Here is a 6,835-nt window from a genome sequence, read left to right on the forward strand (position 1 = left end):
TATCATTGACAGGTTAGAGCATAATGTACTTTATCTTTCCATAATAAAGCTTAATTTTCTGAAATTTTTTTTGTTTTGGAAGTTTAGAAAATTCAATAGAAAAACAGAGATAATTGGTTCTTTCAAGTGAATCGCCAATTATTGTGGCCACCAACAACCCCCCTCCTTATTTAGTATTAGCAATAACACTATCTAATTGGGGACCCTTAGTCAAAAAATTTAAAAAAATCAATTAGTGCTTATATGTCACTCAAGAAATATCGCATCGCACAAAGAATGATAGGGCATTTTCTTGTTAGTCAAAATGATAAAATGGGAGATTGCGACGCAAACTCCATCTCATCACATGCATTAATAAACACTCACATTGGAAAACCTTAAAAATCGCCGATATGCGATATCGCATATCGCATCTCGCAAAATTGCATAAAAGCACATAATGATTAAGCGATATTGCGATCCGCGATCTTGCGATATTGCGATCAACGATCTTTGGGATGTTGCAATCAAATAACCTTGCGATAGCACAACACAAGAAAATTGCGGTAATGCGATACAACGAAATGCGATATTGCGATGCAAATCGCAGAAACATTCCATCACAGATTTTCCTGGCTCAATATTCAAGAAAAAGTTTTTCCATGAACCAAGAACTGGTTATGCGCTTTATTGATAATTAATGAGTTATATGCCAGTTGTTAATAAAATATGGTTTTGTGTTGTTTGAAGAGCTAGTTCACGTAAGGTGGCATGTTTTTGCATGTCCGTAACATTTAAAGCTTTCCTGTCGTTATTTATTATCATTACTCTCTCTTCACTTGTGAACTGCAGGAACGAGGAACAAAAGATACACAAAGAAATATGCAGGAAGCTATGGGAAAAAGGGTGAAGCTCCAATGTCTAAAGGCAGAGAAAAGGCGCCCTTACAAACAGGTACCGCATGCAACAGAGCCGCAGATTCATAGAATGCTGCTAAGCCCTCCATTACAGATCTTTCATTTTACAGCCATGGTTAAATGGGTACTGAGCGATGCTGATATAAGAGACAGACAGTTTAATGCTCAGGGTCAAGAGCTCATGAAAGCATTATTTTTACAAATTTCGAGCTTTGTACCCGATAAAGAAAGAGGCGCAAAAGGCAAAAAACGCATCAGAGAAGCCCGGATCAAAGAACAGAGGCAGTTTCCGATGCGCGATTAGTGCCTAGCGCTAATCGCGCATCGCTGAAAAAACTTGCTCAAGAAGGAAAGCTTCTAACTGCTCAGTCACCTGTGAGCCCGAAAATTGCAAAAAAGCAATGATAAAAACAAACTGGAAACAGAAAGCTAAAGAAAAGGTAGAAGCAATTCAAGGGTTAACCAAGTTGAACTTGGATTATTACTGGGCATACACAGTAAAACCACATAGTCAGTGAAGTATATCATCGATTTTGCTGAAAATGTGGTGCCAGCTCTTGCCAGTTTTGTTTGCTTAGCTCAACTAAAAGCGGAAGACAGTAAGCCGACTCTACCCAAGAAAATACTGAATGCTTGCCATATTAAGGAGTAAATGCAGAAATAGTTAGATATTAGATTTAATCTTTAAACCGGATAGTTAGAAAAAGGACGGTCATTTAAACCGTATCCTGATTTTTGTAAATAAATTATTATTAGATTTTAGTTAGTAGTATTTAAACCCTTCTCATGCATTTAGAGAAGGGTCCAAAAATTTATCAAAAACTTGTCCTCAGAACATGCACTTTTGCACCCTCCGAGGAGGTTTTTGATGAATGAATGGAACAAGATTTGTTGATGTTTGCATTTGATATCTGCTACTGATGTTGCACTTCTGTGCTCTTATTGGATGTTAGAGCAAGGAGAGATAAATCATTTTCGCTTGAAGCTCATGAGTAGGACTAGTCATAAATGGTACTTTTATCTCTTGACCATTTCTGCTTATGTGTTAAAGTGATATACAATTTTTAGTTGTTTATGTATTATTGCATGAATGCCCGAGTTATCATTTGGCACTTTTGTACATTGATAGCTATTTATTTATGCTTAATGTATGAATAGCTCATTATGCGATATGTTTTTCACAACTATTTCGTCTAACTTTTTATGCGAAGTGGTTCATCCTTATTGATTTCCTTTCTCATAATAGCTGAATGATCTTTATTACCAGTTGTTATTTGAAATCTTTTCAGATTTCATAATAGAAGAATTACATCCCGAGTTAGTATAGACTTAGATGTTGCTGCTTTTTAGATTACAATAGCTTAGCATTAGATTAAAGTTAGAATTAGAATACCTTAATTAGGAACTGTTAGATCAGGAACATCAAATTCTACACACACACACTCATAGATTGGGAAACTGGTCCCATATCCCCAGTCGGACCTGCTATACCAAATGGATAAGGAGCTGCCAAGCAAGGTCCGGACCGGGCGGGTATCCCCCTTGTTGTAGACCCGATTTTCGGGGCTTCAATAGGATGTTGTGTATATTCATAAAATTCTTGTTGTTGATTTGATGTGAGAGCAGAGATTTGTTTAGAGAGGATTGGTATTTTTGTGATATGTTTTTAGTTGATTTTGTATTTGGGGTCCAGCTTGAAACATTTTAAAATGTGGCACTAGAGAGATTAAGGAGGTTGTCGCCTTCATTTGGTGGTGGTTGAATTAGATAAGGATGGTGGATCGTTCCATTAGAGGTTGGAAAATTTGCTCAGGGAGTAGAGGCTTCCTTCTAGTGGTGGATGGAAAACTAGTGAAGGTGGTGGCATTCAGCACGTGGTGGTCTGCATAGTTTATGGGAGTTTTGGCTTCCTATCTAGTGCTGGCTAACAAATTGTAGAATTATTTATGGCTCCTAGCTAGTAGAGGCTAGCTGAATGATGTAATAAAAGAGACCAAAAACAAAATGGTTTTTCTTATTTGGGTTTTCCAACTAGAATCTAGGGACCCTATGTGATGTGATTTGTGTCTCATTGTGCATTATTTATTTATGTGTTATGGGTCTTATGTGTTGATTCTTAATGAATTTGTATGTTCATATTTATTTCTTATATGTCGGGTAATTGTTTTTTTAATATATTGGCATAATATTTTTAATGTTGTGTATTTTCTATCACTATTGATTCATCCCCCACTCTCAGAAGTGACCCTAGTTTCGAACACACAAAGGTAGGGTAGATGATTATATAATGCTTGAGACCCTACCAGCTATCTAGAAGAGTGATTATCATTCAAAAATAGAGACCCTGTGGGCTATCTAGAAGAGTGGTTGTTTCCACATCCCCCAACCTCTTAGCTATGTGAGGTGGTGGAAAACCTCCCACCCCCAGCCTTTTGCTCCATAAACACCCGATTCCAAATGGATGTATTTGTCTACATGAGCTACCAACATGTATCATTAAGAGGGGAGTCCTCTAGGAGGTTCAAAGTGGAGGACATGACTAGCTATGTGACTAAACTTCCATGATCAACAAACATATCAATGAGTAGATCTCTAATAATTAGTAATTTCATAGTTTTATATATTAATTTAAACAAATAAATGTTTTGAGTTTTATATAATAAGTTTGAAGCACTAAATCAGAAAATAGTGATAATAATAATAATAATAAAATACAATTTTAGCTAGATTAAAAAAGTAATAAAAAGTAGCAATAAAATAAGTATTCAATTAAAGTAGTAATAACCTTAGTTGTAATATACTATTGGTTTTAATTTTCAAAGTTACTTTTTGAAAACAAATTGTTAATGAAAATAAAATTGAGCACACAAATTTACATGGATACTTTCCCCAAGAACCAAAAATGCGAATTCGAGAAGATTTTTAATTATATTGTTCTTTACAATATTACAATATAATATGTATAAAACATCACATCCATAAATCCAAATCCATTAACCTTGTATTAGAATACAAGGACAATTCCAGAACCAAAACTAAAAAACCACGGTTCAATTAACCTTGTATTGGAATACAAGGACAATTCTAGAACCAAGGTTCAATTAACCTTGTGGTTCAATTAACCTTGTATTGGAATACAAGGACAATTCTAGAACCAAAACTAAAAAACCATGGGTTGAATGAGTAGACCATTAAAAGCTAAAATCATGTGTGGAAAATTGCTAAAATCAATGTGCACGATTAGCTCAAAGAACACACGTGGTTTTTTGGAATGAGAATAGATTTGAAAAAAAATACCTTTCTTCGTACAAAACGTTCGTAAAAACAGACATAAACTTCGAACAAAACAAACATCTTTTGGATTGAAATTTCAAATTTGAAATGGTCATGTCTAAACACAAACACACACATAAGTTTCATATTCACAACTAATCCATAGTGGAGTTGCCAGTCTTGTATGGTAGAATTTGGGTCATGTAATTTAAACCAAAAATATTCCATAGTAATGGATTGGTACACAAACAAGAAGTCAAAATTGGAACCCACTCATCCCTAAAGCATGAAAACATGTAACGCAAGACTAAAGAAAAAAATTTAACAAAAAAATCACTGCTAAAAAATCTTCACTTTAATTGTTAAGAGTCTTTACTTTAACTCAAAGAAATAAATCCAAGGCCCAACTTAATATAATGTATAAATATCAATTTCTAAGACTAAAATGCATAATTAATGAGACCAAACGTATATATATTACAATCAAAATATAATTAAACACTAAAGAGTAGTAATGTAACTATGATGCAGGTGGTGGTCGGCCATGTCCATAACTTCCACGATTGGACATGGGGACATCAAACATTGGTTGGTTTAGTCCATAACTTCTTCCACGAGAAAAAGTAGGTGGTATCATGTCAATTGGGTGAGATAATATAGGACGTTCAGGAGGTGGTACCATCCCAATTGGATGATATAATATAGGACGTTGAGGAGCTGGTACCATGCCAATTGGATGAGATAATGTATGACCTTTGGGAGCTGGTACTATACCAATTGGATGATATGATGTAGGACCTTTGGGATTGCACATGGGGACATGGGCACGAGCTGTTGGTTCCATGTCAATTGGATTAGGCAACTCGGAGAAATGAGACTGTAGCTTTTCTCTTCTCTCCTCTTTTTGTTGGGAGAAATGAGATTGTAGCTTTGCTCCTCTCTCGTCTTTTTGTTGAGCCAAAGCAACATAAAGAGATAATATAGGACATTCGGGATTGCACATGGGGACATGGGCAAAAGCTGTCGGTTCCATGCCAATTGGATTAGGCAACTGGGAGAAATGAGACTGTAGTTTTTCTCTTCTCTCCTCTTTTTGTTGGGAGAAGTGAGACTGTAGCTTTGCTCTTCTCTCGTCTTTTTGTTGAGCCAAAGCAACATAAAGAGGCCTGCCCAGGACAACTTTCTTATTCATTTCTACCAAAGCTCGGGATGCATGATCAGGAGATGAAAATGAGACAAATCCTGAACCTTTACTATGTCCATGAAAATCCCTCATTATCTTGCATGAAGTGATTGTGCCATAAATAGAAAACAGTTCTCTCAACTTGTTATCATCTATGCTATCATCCAAATGTTTTAAATAAAGATTTGTTCCAGATTGTTGTCTCAATTCAGATTTATTCAGTGCTTTTCCGACATACCATTCTTTTCCATCAATTTTCTTGCCATTTAAACTCTCAACGCACTTTGCTGCATCATCGACATTCTCAAAATTGACAAATCCAAAACACTTTGACTTCCCTGCTGCATCTCTCATCACTACCACACTGATAATTGTTCCATACTCATCAAAGTATTTCCTTAAATCCTCGTCATTCATGGACTCTGATAAATTGTTCACAAAAACATTTTTAAACTTGCCTTTTCCATTTGTTTCTTCCTCCGGCTCTGGTTCCTTTTTCATTTGTTCTCTATCCTTCTTTTTCACGAGCTTCGTTTGTTCTCTCTCTTCCTTTTTCATAAATGGGCCAACATAAATGTGACTGTCATTTATCAAAGTACCATTCATACATTTAATTGCATCCTGCGCTGCTTCGTCTTGCTCAAAATGCACAAATCCATATCCTTTAGATTGCCCTGATGCATCTGTTGCAATTTTGGAAGAAAGAATGGGTCCGAACACAGAGAATTTGTGATAGAGGGTTTGATTGTCTACTGCTTTGTGAAGATTTTTAATAAATATGTTTGCCGACCCACACTTGCGAATAGTGGGGTCACGGTGTGAGTACATTATCCGAATAGGCTTTCCATTAAGGGGTGTAAAATTCAAGCTGTGTAAAGCCTCTGTGGCATCTTCAGCAGTGCTGTAATTGACATAGCCATATCTCAGAGAAGTCTTGGTTAACGCATCTCTACAGATGCGAACACTGACCACCGGGCCAACCTGCTGGAAAAGTTCCTGAATCTGGGCGTCGCTAACATTGGGCTCCAGATCCCCCACATACAGAGATTTGGGCCGTACTAATTCATTCGCTTTGTCGCTGCCCCCATTAGTAATAACTTCCTTACTGTTACTGCCATTATTAATAACTTGATGATTCTCTCGCCCATTATTAATAACTTCACTGCCATTAACAACTGCCTGTTGTTCTCCGGGTTGGACTTTAACAGCTGCCATTTCTGCGAGTCTCACGGCAAAAAATCAATTCAATCGAGATAAAAATATTCAAAACCCACCACTGATGTTTTGATCTTTTGGTTCTTGGTGGCAGATTTATCGATTTTGCAATGTAATCAACTCCTTCCTTCGCACAACCTGTTTCAATGTAATTAACTCCTTCCTTGGCACAGCCTGTGAGAGTGCGGCACCAATTCAATCGTAGTGCTGATATATACATATTTAAATGGGGGCGGATGGAGCTTTATTTCCAACTCTTGGGTTTTTC

At 36.5% G+C, this 6,835-nt stretch overlaps 1 pseudogene; it reads right to left on the reverse strand.

Annotated features, from left to right (window-relative positions):
• Positions 1–4,689: 4,689 nt before the first annotated feature.
• LOC149188411 (polyadenylate-binding protein 8 pseudogene) lies at positions 4,690–6,567 on the reverse strand (annotated as a pseudogene).
• Positions 6,568–6,835: the final 268 nt, after the last annotated feature.

Source organism: Pinus tabuliformis, chromosome 3_1 (assembly GCF_031772625.1).
Source record: "Pinus tabuliformis cultivar Carrire ecotype Pingquan chromosome 3_1, CPIR1, whole genome shotgun sequence".
In the NCBI taxonomy this organism is placed as follows: Eukaryota; Viridiplantae; Streptophyta; class Pinopsida; order Pinales; family Pinaceae; genus Pinus; species Pinus tabuliformis.